At 35.7% G+C, this 20,802-nt stretch overlaps 1 pseudogene; it reads right to left on the reverse strand.

Annotated features, from left to right (window-relative positions):
* LOC107559567 (sodium bicarbonate transporter-like protein 11) overlaps positions 1 to 18,293 on the reverse strand; it is a 24,999-nt pseudogene extending 6,706 nt beyond the window's left edge.
* Positions 18,294 to 20,802: the final 2,509 nt, after the last annotated feature.

Genomic DNA, 20,802 nt, shown 5'->3' on the forward strand with positions numbered 1-20,802 from the left:
ACCTTCTTTCGCCACAAAGAAGCTTTTGTGAAACAGAAAGGTTCTTCAGATGTTAAAGGTTCTTTATGGAACCATTTAGACAGAAAAGGTTCTTCTATGGCATATGGTTTTCTCCTAATACTGATTTATTTATTTTTTTTGCATGATATAAACACCCAATTATGACCCCCCCCCCCCCCAATAATTGGGTGATATAAACTTGCAATTGCAAGTTATAAAGTCAGAATTGCGGGATATAAATTCGCAATTGCGAGATATAGACGTGCAATTCTGACTTTTTTCTCCGAATTGTGAGATATAAACTCTCAATGCTGTGTTATAAAGTCAGAACTGAGGGATATCTGAAATTCTCTCACAATTCTGACTTTTTATCTTGCAATTCTGACTTCTTTTCTCAGAATTATGAGATCTCGCATTTTTTTCCTCAGAACTGAACTTTATAAGTCACAATTAAGGGAAAGTCGTGGCCTAATGGTTAGAGAGTCGGACTCATAACCCAAAGGTTGTGGGTTCGAGTCTCGTACCGGCAGGGGTTGTAGGTGGGGGGGGTGAATGGACAGCGCTCTCTTCCACCTTCAATACCACCACCTAGGTGCCCTTGAGCAAGGCACCGAACGCCCAACTGCTCCCCGGGCGCCGCAGCATTGGCTGCCCACTGCTCCGGGTGTGTGTTCACGGTTTGTGTGTGTTCACTGCTGTGTGTGTGCACTTTGGATGGGATAAATGCAGAGCACTAATTCCAAGTATGGGTCCCCATACTTGGCCACATGTCACGTCACGTCACGTCACGTCACGTCAAATACACATCTGGTTTGAAAGACACACACAATCTGCTACACAAATAAACAAACACACACAGGCTGCTCCTGCACTTCTCCAGGATCTAATATATTTTTTTTTTCCTTGTCCAAATCTGGTAACCAACATTCTTCAAAATATCTTCTTTTGTGATCCACAGAAGTAAGTATGTTGATTTGGAACAACATGAGGGCGAGCAAATAATGACAGAATTTGCATTTTTGAGTGAACTATCCCTTTAAATCACACCAAATGGAAATATCGCCAACAATATTCTTAAAATACATCAAGACATTTTCATTCTCTCCCCATATCTTTCTCACTCACTTCCCTGTTGTTAAATCATCATTAATGATTTATTTCTGCGATATTACAAGCCTGCTCTAGCTTGGATATTAGTTTCAGCAACGCCTGCGGTCCTTTTACATGTCAGAGCTCTGAACCTACTCTTTATGGTGCCTTTCAAAGGGTCGCCCACAAAGGCAACGGAGATGAACAAAGCTATCACTTCTTCTGTGGAACTGAGAGGACACATAGCACACAGTGAACAACTGATCTTCCCTTTTATCAAAGCATCAGAGCACAAACCAAGACATAATAGCAAAATCAAGGCACGCCACGAACAGAGATTACCACCGACACGACAGGACAGCACAGATGTATGATGGATGTTTACGCTATAGCAGAAGAGTCTGAGCTGTATGATTTCATACATCAATGAAAGAAACCAGATTGTTAAATTTTCTCAAGAAACGAGATGCTTGTTTGTGTAAAACTCTCCACCGCAGTACTAGGGTGTTGTGGGTTGCTGTCAGCACGTTGTTTGGGTGTTTTAAGTGGGCCTAAGCTTTGCTATGCAATTACTAGGGTGTTCTAGGTGCAGGGCCGTCCTTAGGGGGGTGCAATATATATATATTGAGAGAGAGGGAGAGAGAGAGCACTTCAGCTGATTCTATTGTTTTATTATGACTAGATAATACTAATAATATTACTTTATTTGATTAAATTATAAAAATGTAACAAATCATTAAATAAATATTATTGCATAAATTATAAGCTTAAATTAGTATTTAATAATAATAATAATAATACATAATATTATTTTTACTTTATTAAATTGTAAAAAGTAACGCATACAGTTGCAAAAATACTGTAATGTGAAATAAATTAGTATTGAATAATAATAGTAATAATAATAATAATGATAATTCAAAATATTGTTTTATTTTATTAAATTATAAATTTGCAATATTAGTATTATACTATAAAATAAGAATCAGTGTTTAATGAAAATAATAATAGTAATAACAATAATAATAATTTTATTTTACACCTCAGTAGAATTACAATAATTTAAAAAATCTTAATTTCTTTGCTTTTAAATGTTAAACCACAAAGCTTTGGCATAAAAAACCCACAGGGTAACTGTACATCTTAATAAATTATTAATACAAATAAAACTGATTAATAAATCATTCTCATTACAAATTTGGAAATATATCATATGTCTTGTGATTTTAAATGCATGTTTTTAAGCAACCAAGCTGCTCTGAGATGCAAAAAACATCTCATGTGTAAAAGTTCTGCACTTCACTGTGTGATTACTTCACTGTATAATTAAACTGCAGCCTTTGTGATTCAACAAACGCAATTAGCCAAATCATATTTCAAAACGCAGAATTTTGCAATTTGTTTAGTAACTGTTTAAGGTAATTTCACGATTTCAGTCTTCAAACAGTTACCCACCTCCTACCCTCGAACACTTTTTTTCTATTTAGGTCATACTTCTCAGGTCAGAAAATACAGAAATCCATATAAATAAGTAAAAACTACTCCACTGACCGTTTAAAGAGCTTCATAAACAGGCTGACATTGAAGATGCCTCCCAGTATAAGGAACAAACTGTTCCAGAGGCCCACGCAGGCGTAAAAAGCAGGAAAATCAAGGTCATAGTCATCACAGACCCTCTGATCACTGCAGTATACAAACAAAAGAGAGAAAACAACTGTAAAGGCCTCTGAGAGAGACAGTCAGCTCAACGGTCTTTATAAGAGAGATACAGTACCGCTGATGAAGATGGTTAAAGGTGCAGTGGTGAGAGGAATGACCAGCGGAGAGCCAGCAACAGAGCCAGTAAATCACTCCTCCAATGCTCTGACCAATTATAGTCTTCTGTACATCTGCAAAAAAAAAAGGTACAATAAAGTAGTCAAATAAACCGCAAACACTCTTCTTCAAAAAAAACAAAGCTTCTTCATTGGCATTGATGGTTCCATGAAGAAACTTTAAATAAAGGTTCCAAAAGCTGATGAAGTATTACACCCAGACCATGCAGTTTCTCTGTGCTTCCATGTAAGTGCATACAGTTGCAAAAATACTGTAATGTGAAATAAATTAGTATTGAATAATAATAGTAATAATAATAATAATGATAATTCAAAATATTGTTTTATTTTATTAAATTATAAATTTGCAATATTAGTATTATACTATAAAATAAGAATCAGTGTTTAATGAAAATAATAATAGTAATAACAACAATAATAATTTTATTTTACACCTCAGTAGAATTACAATAATTTAAAAAATCTTAATTTCTTTGCTTTTAAATGTTAAACCACAAAGCTTTGGCATAAAAAACCCACAGGGTAACTGTACATCTTAATAAATTATTAATACAAATAAAACTGATTAATAAATCATTCTCATTACAAATTTGGAAATATATCATATGTCTTGTGATTTTAAATGCATGTTTTTAAGCAACCAAGCTGCTCTGAGATGCAAAAAACATCTCATGTGTAAAAGTTCTGCACTTCACTGTGTGATTACTTCACTGTATAATTAAACTGCAGCCTTTGTGATTCAACAAACGCAATTAGCCAAATCATATTTCAAAACGCAGAATTTTGCAATTTGTTTAGTAACTGTTTAAGGTCATTTCACGATTTCAGTCTTCAAACAGTTACCCACCTCCTACCCTCGAACACTTTTTTTCTATTTAGGTCATACTTCTCAGGTCAGAAAATACAGAAATCCATATAAATAAGTAAAAACTACTCCACTGACCGTTTAAAGAGCTTCATAAACAGGCTGACATTGAAGATGCCTCCCAGTATAAGGAACAAACTGTTCCAGAGGCCCACGCAGGCGTAAAAAGCAGGAAAATCAAGGTCATAGTCATCACAGACCCTCTGATCACTGCAGTATACAAACAAAAGAGAGAAAACAACTGTAAAGGCCTCTGAGAGAGACAGTCAGCTCAACGGTCTTTATAAGAGAGATACAGTACCGCTGATGAAGATGGTTAAAGGTGCAGTGGTGAGAGGAATGACCAGCGGAGAGCCAGCAACAGAGCCAGTAAATCACTCCTCCAATGCTCTGACCAATTATAGTCTTCTGTACATCTGCAAAAAAAAAAGGTACAATAAAGTAGTCAAATAAACCGCAAACACTCTTCTTCAAAAAAAACAAAGCTTCTTCATTGGCATTGATGGTTCCATGAAGAAACTTTAAATAAAGGTTCCAAAAGGGAATTTCCAGGCTTTCTGTGTTTTCACTGTTATACAGTAGGAGGCGCTATTACACATCTTCTGAAAGAGTACAGAATCTCCAGATCAAAACACAGCGAAGAAGCAGCATAAACAAGCAATCACGTATGTAAAAAGATGCATATGTAAAATAACGCAATAACCAAACTTTAAACGACATATCATTCAAAACTACCCAGCGTTACAAGTCGTTGACAAAAACATGATTTTCTCAGCTTTTTGTTCAAAATGTTGCTTTTTTATGAAACTTACCCACAATCAACTGTTGATTAAAAAAATGAAAAGAAAGCGTTAATCTAGAATAAAACAGTTTGTTTTGTTCAAAAGCAGAGGCTCTGTTCTTACTTTTGACATATTGCATGTTCAGATAGTCGTGAAACAAAACATTCTGGCGGACATGAAACTTCTGAAAATGATCAAAAATGCTGGCGGTGACTGACAACATTAAAAAAAAAAAAGTATAGTTTTTTCCTCTATAAAGAACCTTTTGTGCAATGGAAAGATTCTGTGGATGTGAAGGGTTATTGATGGAACCTTTTACATTGCACAAAAAGTTATTTATTGCTGAAAAGGTTCTTTGGATTATTCAAATGTTTAACCTTCTTGGTGTCTTCGGTCACTTTTGATGGAAAATTTAATAAAAAATCATACCTTCACCAGACTGAAATGACACTTGGCGACATGATTGGATATGTTGAAAAATAAAAAAGTAACACTTGGTAACGTAGCGGACAAAAATTACCATGGAAAAATAGCTCATAAAATGTTTTTAAAATATTGCATAGTATAATAAAATCCCCTGAAAATTCTAAATAGTAATCAAAAATATTATTGAACAAAAGTATACACTACATTCACACTGATGTTCCTGAATTACATTTCAAGGCTTCGCTCACAAAGGCACCAAGTGTAACCCAGAAATGAAGAGGCCCAGAGGGTTGAGAAATGTTCACTAAAAGGTTCTAAGGCATCAAAAAAAAAAAAACATTTTGGAACCGTTATTTTGAAGGGTGTAGAACTTCTACATTGCACAAAAAATCTTCATAGTGGAAAAAGGTTATTCAAATGTTCTTCATGCTAAGAAAAATGGTTCTTTATTGGCATCTATTGTTCTATCTATTGGCATCTATTGTTCCACCAAATGTTCCATTGTTAACATTCAAGGAACCTTTCCATTCCACAAAAGGTTCTTTATAGTGGAAAAAGGTTCTTTAGATTTTTTAAATGTTCTTCACACTAAGTTCCTCTAAGAACTGTTCTCTGAATGGTTATTTGGGGAAAACTTTGCAACCTTTATTTTTAAGAGCGCACTAAGAAAAAAAATGGTTCATTTGAGAACTGTTCTCTAAAAGGTTCTTTAAAGAACCCAAAATGGTTCTATGGCATCAAAAAAACCTTTTGGAACTGCTGGTGTGTTGCTGGTCCAAAGTGGTCCATCAGATGGTCTACTAATGCAGTCCAACTGATCCACCATCTAGACCAGTTATAACCAGCTAATGACTATACATGACTAACTTTATCTTGTACATTTGAGTTCAGACCTATCTCTGCTCCTGTGCTCTCATCATTCAGAGAGCCGAACGCAATGGCTGGCAGCAGGATGGCGATGTAGAGGAAGATGGCTGTGTTGGTATACTTCAGCAGAGATCTGTTAGTGTCCAGAATCCCTGGAGAGAGAAGCCACACAGCAGCAAACACCTCAGCCCGAGCAACAGAGAGATTTCTGTTATTTTTAGTAAAAGTGAAGTCAACCAGAGCCTTGAGGGAAACAGAGACTCGCCATCTGTGAAGTCCGACAGGTACAACGGAAGCCTGCGGCACAGATCTTCATAAATGCCACGACCTGCTCGGAGGAAATCTTTTACCTGGGCACAAAAGGAGATTTAGTGGTGAAAAAATATGCTGACGATAATGTTTTTTTTATTTTTTATTATTCTTTCAAATACATAAACACGTAACCTAACAGAGCTTGTAAAATCTTAAGTGCATAAACTTTACTTTTTTACTTTTACTTTTAGTCATTTAGCAGACGCTTTTATCCAAAGTGACTTACAAATAATAAACGAGTAAACCTTTTAAAAAATGTTATTGTAAATGATCACAAGATGGAAAATTGTTATTTATTTGTAATCCAGATGCTACATCAAAACAAACGCGCTTGAAATATCATGTCTCTTATTATGCAGTAGGAAAAGGGATATAATAATCTGTTCTTGAGTCTCTGAAATAATTACATTATAGGGAATGTGTGAATAATCCTAGTGACAGAATACAATGTACACTTCCAACGAATAGTGCAGGCTGTGAAACGTGAAAACTGAGTCATTTTTCAAACAACCAACCAACGGTCAGTGAAACGAGGTGCTTAACATTAACTAAAGTGCTGATCATCATTAATCAGGAGGTCAAGGAAAATATCATTCAGCAGTTACAGTTTGGTCGTCTACTTCAAGTGGAGTAACACATTTATTTATTTATGAAAAAGGTCTCTTAAGCTCATCAAGCGTGCATTTATTTGGTCAAATATACAATAAAAACAGTGATTATGTGAAATTGTATTATAATTTAAAATAACTCTGGTAATTTATTCCTGTGATCCTGTGCATCATTCCTCCAGTCTTCAGTGTCACATGATCTTCAGAAATCATTCTAATATGCTGATCTGCTGCTGAAGACACATTTCTGATTATTATTAAAGTTGATAACAGTTGTACGTGAATCATTTGATTCAGATCAGGACTTTTTTTGTTTTTTATATGGTTAAACTAAGGTTAGTCTAGCAAAACCATGGTTACCAGGGTTTAACTATAGTAACCTTTTTTCACCTTAAGAGGACACATAGGATGAATATAGAGATGCAGTTTTCACTGCTTTAGGATTAACATAACTTTATATAGTTTCCATGTACTTGTCTAGATCAACTTTGAGTAAAGAAAAGAGAGGGTTAGAGCCAGATATTTGTCTATGTGTGTGAAATTTAGCTGAAAAACAGCAACTCACTTCAATGTCTGGCTTATGTATATTATAGTTGACCCTTCGCTGGGATTTTGATTGACAGGCGATCTGACCAATCATAATGCCGAATCTGCCATTTTTGTCCAACAAACAAACCAGACAGGAGAGTAGATTACCATATTGATATCTTTCCGCGGTTGAAACGAGATATCTTGTCTGTGTTGAAATTCTCCCAAGCAATAATTTTATCAAACAACAAAGATGAATGTGTATTTAATTTAAATATACTGAACACAGTCTTATGTAAGACTTTTTACATTTCTGTACCTGAATACTGTACTGGTTTTGTTTGTAATGTTGTTATATCGTGCTTGTAATTTGTGCATTTGCTCTTATTTTATTACTAACTTGACAACTTTATTAGTTAGGCAAGTAGTTTTTGCTGTGGTATCAAAGTACTTTAAGTGTTCTTTAAGCAATAAATGAAAAGCGTTTTTTATCCAAAAAATGATCTGATCCGTGACTCAAAAACTGTATTATCATCTGACCCGTGAGTTTTGTGATGGGTTGCACCACTAGTTCAGCATGATGTGAGAGTGGTGTGTACGTGTGAAGAGTGCACTTCACGACCCATAGAGAAAACCCAACATTAAGTTAACAGGCAGACTGAGCAGATAATTGGCTGGCCAAGTCATTTACATGCCCCGAGCCTCTCTCGGCTTCAGACCTTGAGTGGTTTGTTGCTGTGTGGGTCGGTCTCTTCCTCCAGCGAGGGCTTCTGGATGGCAGTGGAGAGCCGCTGCCTTTGAATCACCAGATCCTGCTTGAAATCCTCCTGGGTCTTGGTTTCCAGGAGTTTCTGTCTAAATGAAATGTCTGAGAACAAGGTGGCAAATGTGCGGCCGAGCTCTATGGCGGTCTTTGTGCTTTTTCGCAGGGTACGGAAGAGGAAAATTAAAAAAGAGGCTTAAATAGATCTCAGATGCTTGAAGTAACACTACATATTAAAGAGGTCATATGATGAAAAAGAACATTATTTTGTGTATTTGGTGTAATGAAATGTGTTTATGCGGTTTAAGGTAAAAAAACCCACAATATTTTCCACATACTGTACATTATTGTTTCTCCTCTATGCCCCGCCTTTCTGAAACACGTTGATTTTTACAAAGCTCATCGATCTGAAAAGCGAGGTGTGCTGTGATTGGCCAGCTATCCAGTGCGTTGTGATTGGCCGAATACCTCAAGCGTGTGACGGAAATGTTACGCCCCTCACCATACTGTGATGATGCCGTCCGGCCGGAGCGACAAGACAAAAACATTAAAACCCATTATAAACGAGGCATTTGTTGCATCCAGTGGGGACATAATTATGGATTATAATGACTTATACTGTCTTTTTACACGTTGCATTGCATCGCGCCGCGTAAACATAAAAGCATGTGTGCATTTGTGATCGGAGAAATGACAAACAACAAGCGCTACTCTACACTGCTCAAAACTCACGTTTGAATCATCAGTGGCAAATCCTTTAAATGAAAACGTACTTATGGTCTGTGAGTCAGAACAGCCGGCATTGTAGTCTACTCTTGCAGCAACCACATGTGACGACCCCGGGCTGGACTCCGCTTCGTCCACGGTGAAAGCTGATCCGGCGATCCACAGCGCAAAGTTGATGTATTTCCTCAGCGACCAGCACGGATCAGCTCCAGGCATGACGAAGCCATATCGTCCTCTTTCAGAAGGCCAACCAAAGTAGTTTCGCTTTCACAACGAAATACAATTCACGGCATGGCGGCAGCAACAATACTACAGAGAGAATAAAAGTTACGTCTTCTTTCTTTGCGTGAACATTTTTGCGGCGTTATGCAAATCTTCCCACATAGTGACGTAGATATGTGGGGGCGTGTTAGAACGAGCCGTTTTAGGTAGCCGTGGTTGACTCTTAACTTTTATAAAGAATATCTCTTTGGATTTGAAACTTTAGTCTTTGCAACTTTACAGATCTTCTTTATGCACCAAGAGCTTGTAACACTCCAAAGAGAAAGGAACAATTTTAATGGCATCATATGACCACAAACAAAATCTGAAGACTTTAGGTGTAAAAACTGACACGGTTTGAAACAATTGCAAATTAGCAGACAGCAGTGATAATCCTCATCTGTGTTTTTGTCACTTCAGGTGATGATTGGAGGGTGAAAGGAGCTGCTTACTGTTTGAGGCGGTGCCAGGATGAGGATAACACAGCGGATCTCGCAGCAGTTCACGCCCCAGTTCTGCAGCCGCTCCAGACGCGAAATACAAACACAGCGTCCCTGAAGACTCTTCGCAGTACAGCTGAATACAGAAGGATACACTTTTCTAATGATAAGTGATTAAATAGACGGATAGATCATATTTAAAATTGTGATATTTAGCTTTTTTGCATCAGACAATAAATGTGCCTACTTGATCGCTTCTAGGCATGTATTTTTGTGTTAAAATTGTGTAAAATAAATAATTTTGTGTACATCTCACTTGCTATTTCCTAACATTAGTAGGGTACATAAACTTAATATAAACTGGCAGCAGAAAGTTTGGAATTTTTTTTAACCAAAGTCTCACCAAGGCTGCATTTATTTGATCACATAAAAACAGCAACAATGTGAAATAGTATTACAATTTTTAAAAAATTGTCTATGTGAATAGTAAAATGTAATTTATCATTGCTGATTTGCTGCTCAAGAAACATTCTGATTATTATCAATATTGAAATTATAAATCACTTTTAATGCATGCTTGCTGAATAAAAGTATTATTATATATTTATTTTAATTGCATTTACAATAAACTTTTGAGTGGTAATGCTTCATGACGTCCATAAAAATATTAAGTAGCAAAAACTGTTATCAACATTGATAAAAATAAGAAACGTTTCTTGACTGGAGTAATAGCTGCTGAAAATTCACATTTGCCATCACAGTCAGGAATACATTTCATTTTAAGATTTATTCAAACAGAAAATAGTTATTTAAAATTGTAATAATATTTCACAATATTACTGTTTTTACTGTATTTTTATCTAATAATGCAGCCTTGATGAGCATAAGAGACTTTCAAAAATATTAATTATTCCAAACTTTAATTAATTACATTATGCAAATTTACATTAGATGTGCAAAGTACAATGATCATTTTAATGCTCTTACAATATTAGCACCATAAGGATACATAAAAGTAAATACTTTAACATTGCACTAAATGCATGTATATTATAGGTCTAAAATGCAACTGGGGTTTTACAGTATGCTTTACTGAAAAAAAAGAAAAAACTAAAACCTTATTAGTGGACCACATACAGTTATGCTTCATAAATACATAAATAAAAGGAAAAAAATATAATGCATTTTTAAGTGCTTAATTATTCATGTTTAAGGTCTACATACAGCACACAGAGCCAGGACTGCTGGTAGCGAACTCAAGTGGCCGTTGCTGTCACTCCCTGAATGGTCTCATTCCCTGTTTTTATTTATTTATTTTTTAAAGACAGTGGGTCTTCCATTGAGCTCATCCTCAGAGGGTTAGACTAGATGACCTGTGGCCTTTGGGGCAGGCGGCCCACTGCTCACCGCTGGCCTCCTGTCCTCCGGCGTCTGTGATCAGAGCACTCATGACCTCCTTCGCATTGCAGCTGCCCTGGCCGTCCGTGGCCACATGCTCCAGCATTCTGTGCAGCACTTCATCGAGGGAGGCCGCCCTCTCGTCCAGCAGGATGCTGGCCTGGGCCAAGAACCCATCCAGATCCCGGTGAGCTCTCACCTCCTCCTGGAAATCCACCAGCTTCACATACTGCAGCAAGAAAGAAGAGCTCTAAAGGAGGCGTTTGCCAATGAAGCCTGTTTAACAATGATTCTTTGGATCTGGTTCTTTTTAATCAATCATTTAAACCAATTCACAAAGCTTTTGCATTACATTTACACAAGCTTTTATCCAAAGTGAACCTTGTGATCTTACACACAGACGCACAATAGTGTATTTGTATGCTTGTGTAACATTACTAGATATTTGTTTTACTGGACCACTGAGTGATTCTGAATCAGTGAATCAGTTTTTTTAAACAAAACTGTGAACCAATTCACTGAAATAAATGATACATTATCAATGTTTATGGCTTGCATATTAAATATGCAAAGCTATATACACGAGAGAGAACAATATTACAACATTATAATATTATATTAATTGATATAATTGTTTTAAAATACTTGGAATTATTTATGATATTTATTAAAAATATAAAAATGTAATATTTAATGTTAATATTTAAAATGTATTTAAAAATCATTTTGGAGCTATGATTTCAAGTACACTAGCAATCAAAAGTTTGGATTTTTTATGTTTTTAAAAGAAGTCTCTTATGCTCACATAGGTTGTGTTTATTTGATCCGAATAGAGTAAAAACTTTAATATTGTGCATATTAGAATGATTTCTGAAGGATCATGTGACACTGAAGACTGGAGTAATGATGCTGAAAATTCAGCTTTGATCATAGGAATAAATTACATTTTAAAATATATTTAATTAGATAATAGTTATTTTAAAGTGTAATATTATTTCACAATATTACTGTTTTTATTGTATTTGTGATCAAATAAATGCAGCCTTAATAAGCATATAAGTCTTTTCAAAACAGTAAAAAAAAACTAAAATCTGAATTATCAGTGCACATTTATAATGAATTCCATCTCATAACTTTAGAGCATGAAAATGAGAGAAATGCAGAACTGAGGATGCCCAGCTATAAATATATCAATTAAACAACAGATGTAAATGATAAAAGAGCCTTAGTAACGAAGGCTTACTCTTCTTGATGTATGTAGAAGGCCAAATCCTGAAGCATCAGCGTCTATTCATAGGAGGAAAAAAACGATAAATTGTTAAAACCCTTGTGCTGTTACATGGATGCATGAGTTTGAAGGACAGACCACTGAGCCAGGCCTCCCAGAAGATGTGTTTTCCTTCATTATCTCAGAGCCCTGAACTCTCTGTATTATGTCTCCCTGGTTATAAATAGTCAAAGAGTCTCCAAGTCTGCAGCACAGACACGTCAGAAGTGCACTGTGGTCCCTGAACCCCGACTCCGCAGTCACTTAGGAATAAGACCTGGCATAGCCTGCTTCCCCAATGCTGTAAACACATCAGTCCAAACATGAAAACAATACTGATTGTTTTTAAGGCCCGAAGTGAACAGAGAATTTCTGATTGGTGCTGCCGACGATTTAGACTACCGAGGTCCATCTATACCTCGGGCAACAATCACAATGATTTTTTGAGATTTTTCAAGTACTCTCAAAGAGAATCTCATCTGAGCCACCCACGCACATCACATCTGAACCGCACCGCACCGCACAGATCCAACCCAACGCTCAGATGCATCACACGCTCTGACCTGAGATGCTCGGCTGAACGTTCGTCTCGTATAGTGACTTCTGTCCGTCGGGACGGCGAGCGTGTCTCGTTTCCTCCGGCTCTCTTCTCCGCTGTCCTCTGTTTCGGCGTCTCGCAGCTCTGAGACATCAACATGTCACAATAGAGCTCTTTAAGTAGGCCTTTCTTAGCTTTAAGATGATTATTATAATCTCATTTCCCTGCCTAACTGTGTCTGACGTGACCTTTTACAGCTGGTAGATGAAATATAGCACAGTGCATTTGTATACAGAGGCTGAGAGGTGCTCACTTCCTGTTCTATGAATCATGCTCGATTTCATCTCAAGCATAGAAATATGTATTTAACGCTATTTATGGTGTTTGACTGCAGATGCATCACCCTCAAAAATATATGCACCATCTGTTAAAGCTATACAATGCACCCATGGCCTAATAAAATAAACCTGTCCGTACCCAGGCACACGGAGCAATAACCATAGCCGTCCCAATAAATTATTTCTTTGCATGGAAGTGTATAATCATGACATGAGCTAAACTACATGATATTCTGAGGAATAAACTGAGGTTGCAGCTGCTTGGTTTATAGTTGGGGTGATACATTGTGAAATCTGTTTACTCGCCGTCTGCTGTTTACGGTGAATTTGAAACGGTTGTATTTAATAAATTCACACTTATGTGAACAAGTCGTTTCCTCTTACAGTATTCAGATGTTGGATCTCAGCCTCAGCCCTCCTAAACTGGTTTGGTTTGTCTTCCAGTTAACAGAGAACTCGCTAAACTGAATTTGTCACACAAAATATTATTGAAATAATTTTAGTTCTCACCCATCCTTTTGGAAGAGGTGGTCATTTCTAGTCTGCCTAGATGATGAAGCATCTGTGGAAGAAACAGGTCTCAATTGATCAACCAAACAACAGTTTCTACATCTATTTCAAGGTGTGCAAGGGTGAAATTAATTTCATTGGTCAGAAGAACTGCAACAACATCACATTTCACTAACAAAAAAAGGAGTACTGTAAAACGTGCTGGGCTGTTTTGGTACTATGGTTTTTGGACATGATGGTTTTACATCATGAGCAAATCTCACAAAAGCTCTCAAGAATATTTCCAGGTTATTTAACCCTCAAATCAAAGGGAAAAAATAGATGTGTGTGTGTGTATATATATATATATAGAGAGAGAGAGAGAGAGAGAGAGAGATTAGAGATTAAAAGAAAATGTATTTATTTTCAGATATGATAATCACACTCAAATAATTAACTTCATTTTTATTATTTTTTTTTGCATTGTGGCATTTATTCATAACATTTGAGCACCCCCAAGTTCTGCATAAATCTTACTGTAATTTAAATGTAATTTATCATTTTTTTTTATATATAATCTTATTTTATTGTTGCAGTGTTGCTTGTATTGCTTTTAATTTATGCCAATTTAAATAACAATACATTGTATCAAAGTACTTTTTTATTGTATTACAGTAATGATAATCTAAATCCCCTTTGAAGGAATTAAAAAAAAAAAGGTAACACTTTATTTTAAGGCCCAATTAATCTCACTATTACCTAGCTGCTAATTAGCATACATATTACTAGCATATTGGCTGTTTGTAGTATTAGTTATAAAGCACATATTAATGCCTTATTCTGCATGATTATATTCTGGATCCCTTAATCCAATCCCATGCCTAAATGTATACTACCTTACTAACTATTAATAAGCAGCATCTTAGGAGTTTATTGAGGGAAAACTCTGAATTAATAGTGAATGTGTGTTCCCTATTTTAAAGTGTTACCAAAAAAAAACAATAAGGCACTTGTATGCTTTACAGTAATGCAAATGTGAGGAGGAAATGCAACTGCTCCTACTGTAAGATTAATGATAAATGAAAAGTTGCAATGAGCCTTATTATGGCACTGAAGAGAGGCAATAGAGTCATAAATCACTGTTCAGGGTCGTGACTCTTATCCTAACACTTATTCCATGCCCTCAAAGAGACTGGCATTTCATGGAAATTTCCCATTTTTGAAATTCATCCAATTTACACCAGTCCTGATAGCGTCACGCATGGAAGGCTTACGGCCACATATTGTCTTCTGGGTGAATGGGACAAAGAGGTCATTTTCTGCACAAAAATCATATCACGGGCTGTAGGATATTCTTAGCACATGGTGTTTCTATCTCAAATGACCGCGGCTTTACCATCATCCCACCATCTTTAATTTAGCTGACAACTTGCTTTGTTATAACAGTGCTCACATTGAGCCTCAGGGCAGATCGCTGGCCTCATAAACTGATTCAGTCATATCTTCTGTGACAAAATATCATTTGCTGAACAGGAATGCTTGCTAAATAATAAATAAATAATTAGCAAAACTGGGGATTTTCATTTGAGATGTGTGACTGAGAGCACTTTGAGGACATCCCGATCTGGTCATGTGACACCTGGGATTAGAGGTCAGATTGTCATTTCTGGTCTCACTTCAGGACCCCACCAGACCTCAGGCCACATGTGACAAAACGGTCTCTGAGAGTCCTTAATAGATCCCTTAAAGCGATGTTCTGTGTTCAACAGGGCTTAAACTCTAGAGACAGCATCTGCAGCAAACAGCCAAAGAAAATAATACCACAATATCACAAGAGAAAGAGTCTGTTATGACCGTATTAGGCCGTAGGCACGAGGCTAATCACAGCTAATCACTCTCGCAAGTGTGAAATTGCATTGGATATGCAAAGACTGATCAAGCAAATATGTAAATAGACTGTTTGCGAGTGGAACTACTACTGCTAGCTTGACTTGCACCTCTAACGTTATTCATCCACTTTGTAACCAGGATGACATACATCTGCTGTAATCTTCACATTAATTGAAATACAAGTAATGCAATCTGATTATTGACAGCTTTATTCCAAACGGTGAGGCTGATGACACAAGCAGTTTTGTCCTTAATCATACATGAATTCAAAACTCTCCATAATGTATTCATCCATATGACAATATTATCAGTGTGATGACATTAAAGAGAATTCCGCTAAACTTCAGTTGCATTACAAGAAGCTTCATTTTGTGAGTGGTGGCATTGAGAAACTGGTAGTAATACCCAGCTAAACTTTACATTAGGATCACCGATTATGACAAAAATGAGTTCATGACCATATTAATGATAATGATAATGTCTCTGGTGGTATAACTATAGATCATTGGTGTCCAACAAATGCACAAAAGCAAAGACACGTAGTAATATAAATATAAGCTGCAACTATATACTGAAGAGAGATTTTGTTTAACACCCCTCACAAACAAAGTACTGCACCAGCACTATAGTACAATGATGGTATGGTAATACCATGATACATGTAGCATGATATTGAAACTCGTGAACAATTTGTAGTCGCAAATGTGACAAAATTGTCTGGAGAAATGCATCTGAGTGAAAGTCACAAATTTCTCTTTAAAATGTATTAAAGTTAAAGTCAACAAAAACATACTCAAGTAAAGTGGAAATTTCCACAAAAAGACAAAAAGTATTCATAAAAATATTTGTATGTGCTTTTTATAAAACAGCACAATATTGCAAATTATTTGCCAGTGCTGGGTAGATTACTTCTCATGATTACAAATTACATGACAAAAATAGAAACAATCTGGATTACACATATTAGGTAATTTGGTCCGATTACTTTTTGGATTACTTTTAGATTACTTTTAACCTAACTTGTTCATCACACAGACTTAGATGGGATTATAGTGTACCATATTGATTTTTGTTTTTAAGAGAATGGAAATATATTCCATTCTTTGTTATCAACATCATGAAATGCATTAAACATTACATTACAGCAGGGTTTCCCAAACTGTACTGTATATAAGTGGCAGGTTCATTTAGAAAGGAACTTTTAAAAGAAGAAGAAAAAAAAGAATTAGAGTGAATTTACTGTGAATAATATTTAATCATGTAATCCATAAAAAAGCAACTGTAATCTGATTATGAGCTTTATAAAATGTAATATAATCTAATTACAAATTATCTAATTACGTAATCCAGATTATATGTAATTAGTTACTACTGTTTTTGTGTTTTACTGTTTTCTGTTTTTGTTTAAATCAGGGTTTTAAGTGAATCAGTTGAATCAATGATTCAAATGACTCACTCACAAGGACAGTCACTGGTCGCCAGCTAAATGTAGTGGCGTATCAATTGTTAACTTGCAGAAATTCACGCTAATAATAATGCACAGACTGTGTCAGTCTGTCTGGAACGAGCAAACACAGACAAGTGAAGTGATAAAAACAGTGAAAGTCCCAGTGTTGTTGATAACGCCGCCAAGCTAATCAAATTTCACTCCATCTTTAAATCTGATAATATGTTCTCATACCATCATGTAAAGCATGTAAACATATTTTGCTGACAAAGCCACACACAGTCTCTCTCAATGGACAGCTTGTTGTGATCTTTCCTCTGCCGCTCGCCTCACTAGACTTCCTGTTTGCAGGCTCGCTGACTTCCTGTTGCTGTCCTGTGTTGTTGACAGAAATAATAGTTCCATGAAAAGGTCTGTACCTTTTGCAGGAACTACAGTAAATTAGCACTGATCCTAAAATAGTTGGTTTAGCTCTCTCTGTGATGTCCAGTTCCTTAAGGACAGGCATGATGGATAAACTGAATATGTTGAATTATATGTGGATGATTCCTAAGTGAAGAGAGTTTTGTGCTTTAATAATCATTATAATAATAATAATTATATATAATAAATAATTACATGAATATCCCTGGCATCTGTCATGACAAAGAGTCCTGCTGAAAATAAGGTGACTTTTTTATATTCAATCATCAGGAGACCATGAAGTTGATGTGAGAGATTTATTCTGGCGATCTGATTTTTTTTTTTTTTTATTAATTGAGGATTTGTTAGAGTGATTTCAATGCAATCATGTTTATCTAGCATATACAAATCATAAGATTTGCTTTACATCTGAAAAAATATGCATTTTTATGTGCCCAAATCATTCTTACAGCAGTTTACACCTAATTTTGCACTGCAATGAACGGAATAGTATAAGTAACATGAGTTTTGGCTAAAAAAAACTTCTTAAAAGTTTCTTACAGGATAATAGTCAGCAGTTATAGACACTAACATAATACTTGGAAATTGTTGAGCAATATCGAAATAGAAAAATATATATATATATATATATATTTTTTTTTCTATTTCAATATTGCTCAACAATTTCCAAGTATTATGTTAGTGTCTATAACTGCTGACTTGTATGTTATAATTTATTTATTTATTTTCACAATTCTTATCATTACTGTACCATATGCAGTGTTGATTATCACATGAAACATCGATAATGCACAACTTTCAAAAGTGGCCAAATTAAAAAGAGAGCATTTCTATTGCCTGGTCATTTTCCAGCCTAAGCAAACTCAGCCAGAACAAATGATTTGATAAATTACTCATATTCATAAGTGAGCAAAACTCACACTTACAGGTCTCCATCCCCGCTGAGCATGACTGTCCCAGCATCCAATCAAGTCTGAACGTTTCCAGAGTTGACAAAACACAGCTGTTCTTACCCGTAGGCACAAAATGAAGCACTTCTTTCCTTTCCATCACTTTCCTCAGAAGTAAAGCCGATCGACCCATCATGGTTTCAATTACAAAGTGTGCTGTCTGTCCGCTTCACAGCTCTACCTTTACACCTCAGCAAGCACTTGAGTCTACAGTAAGTTCGGTCCACATGAAACGGAGCGGGTTTGCTCTGCCTCTGGGTCTCAGTGCCTATCAATGACTAAACAAAACTGAAACCAAACACAACTCAACTGGTTTTAAATGAAATCTCGTCTGCTCATCAGGGCTGCATTTATTTGATCAAAAATACAGAAAAAAACAGTAATATTGTAAAATATTATTACAATTTAAAAGAAGAGTTTTCTATTTTAATATACTTTAAAACATAATTTATTTCTGTGATGCAAAGCTGTATTTTCAGCATCATTACTCCAGTCTTCAGTGTCACATGATCTTCAGAAATCATAATAATATGCTGATTTATTATCAATGCTGGAAACTGTTGTGCTGCTTAATATTTCTTTGGAAACTGTGATCCTTTTTTCAGGATTCTTTGATGAGTAGAAAGTCCAAAAGAACAGCATTTATTCAAAACAGAAATCTTTTCTAACAATAAGTCTTTCCTTTTGCGTTTTTATCAATTTAACGCATCCTTGCTGAATAAAAATGTTTTGAAAAAAAAAAAATCTTTTGAACAGTTTATCTATTTTGAATAAATGCTGTACTTTTTTAACTTTTTATTCATCAAAAAGTCCTGAAAAGGTATCACAGGTTCAATATATATATAATTTATTTATTTATTAAGCAACAAAATATGTTTTCAACATTGATAATAAATCAGCATATTTGTGTGTTTCCACATGATCACATTACATCTGCTTTGTTTATCAACACAATTAACCAGAACAGTTCACACACACACACACACACACACACACACACACACACACACACACACATAAAATGTAAAATAAAATAAGATATAAAAAATTAAGCCCTGCACAGGGTCTGCCTGGAGAATATTTGAAACATCTGACTATTAACTAACTTTCATGAATTAAACTATTTCCACCAAGTAGACTTAAATTTGAGAGCTGATATGAATTTGAATTAATGCAGGATAAGTGGTGGCAAGGTGGAAGGATAATTAAAATTTGCAGTCGAGATCATGCTACAAGTCCATTGAGAAATTAACCTGGCATCACATCAGTAATAACTCTAATCTGCTCAATTTGGCAAATTTACACAAAGCACCTCTTGAATAACTGAAGAATATCCTCTTTAATAATATTCACAGTGAGCAATAATGACTGCAGAGTGACTGCTGCGCATTTGGGGTAACAAATACTGCAAAGATTTGACAAAATCAGAAGATAAACTGCCAAAGGGGAATTTTGTTTTGACTGGCCATCAACGTTTTCATGTAATATTTTGAGGAGAGGACTGAATCTGAATATACTGAACTGAGAGCATAAACTAAAATGATGTAAATTACATTCATTCAACACATTATTATTATTATTATTCATTTTTATAAAACTGTAATTCTTTCACAACTTACACAAATAAATCAATCCTTGATGTTCATCCCTCCCTCTTTCATTCTTTCACGGGTGCTTTCCATTGGATTCCTTTAGAACAATGTAATCTGTCATGGCATACCTGCTAATTATTTTTATAGAGGTTAGATTCCTTGTAAACCTTTATTTTCTCGTCTAAACTCACATCAAAGAGGTGCTTTCACAAAAGACCTCCGGCACTCTGTTAAATGTTTGTGAGTTAAATGTTAGTGAGTCCTAAGCAGATTGAATGCCAGAAAAACATGCGGCGTGATAGTAAAGGTTGTTGGTGGGCATATTAAATGTACAGGGTATGCAGCGTTAGCTCCTCCTGAAGCATCACAGTGAGTTACGCCTCTGGCTGCCGCTGGTGGGCGACACACGGCAAGCATTGTGACAGAATTCATAATCATCTCAAACAATTAGCACATTATTTCAAGTCATACAGCAAGTGTTTGGTTAAATAACAGGGTTGTATACATGCATGCATTATTAACTGGATTGTTTCTTTAGAAAATAAACTTGTTACTCTCACTAGAATATTCTATTTGTTTACTTACAGTGTCCAACAGTGTAAGTTATTTTCACAATAGTGACATTTCACCGCCTGAAAATGTGCTCATGCTCAGGCCAGCCGCGATATAGATGAGTTTGTTTCTTCATCAGATTTGGAGAAATATAGCATTGCATCAGTGTCTCAGCAATGGATGCTCTGCAGTGAATGGGTCAACAAATCCATCATTAAGATGTTTTAACTTCAAACCACGGCAGATGGCTAAAATACGAGTCCATAATCCATAATATTGCTTTCCCCAGTAGCTGTTTATGCCTTAATGATGGATTTGTTTCTTATAAACACGCAGCTTTTGGCTTCACAAGTCATTAAGTCAAGTCAAGTCAAGTCACCTAGCTGCTGTTCCAACCAAGCAAAAATGATTTGTTT

Source organism: Sinocyclocheilus grahami, unplaced genomic scaffold (genome assembly GCF_001515645.1).
Source record: "Sinocyclocheilus grahami isolate Dianchi unplaced genomic scaffold, SAMN03320097.WGS_v1.1 scaffold692.1, whole genome shotgun sequence".
NCBI lineage: Eukaryota > Metazoa > Chordata > Actinopteri > Cypriniformes > Cyprinidae > Sinocyclocheilus > Sinocyclocheilus grahami.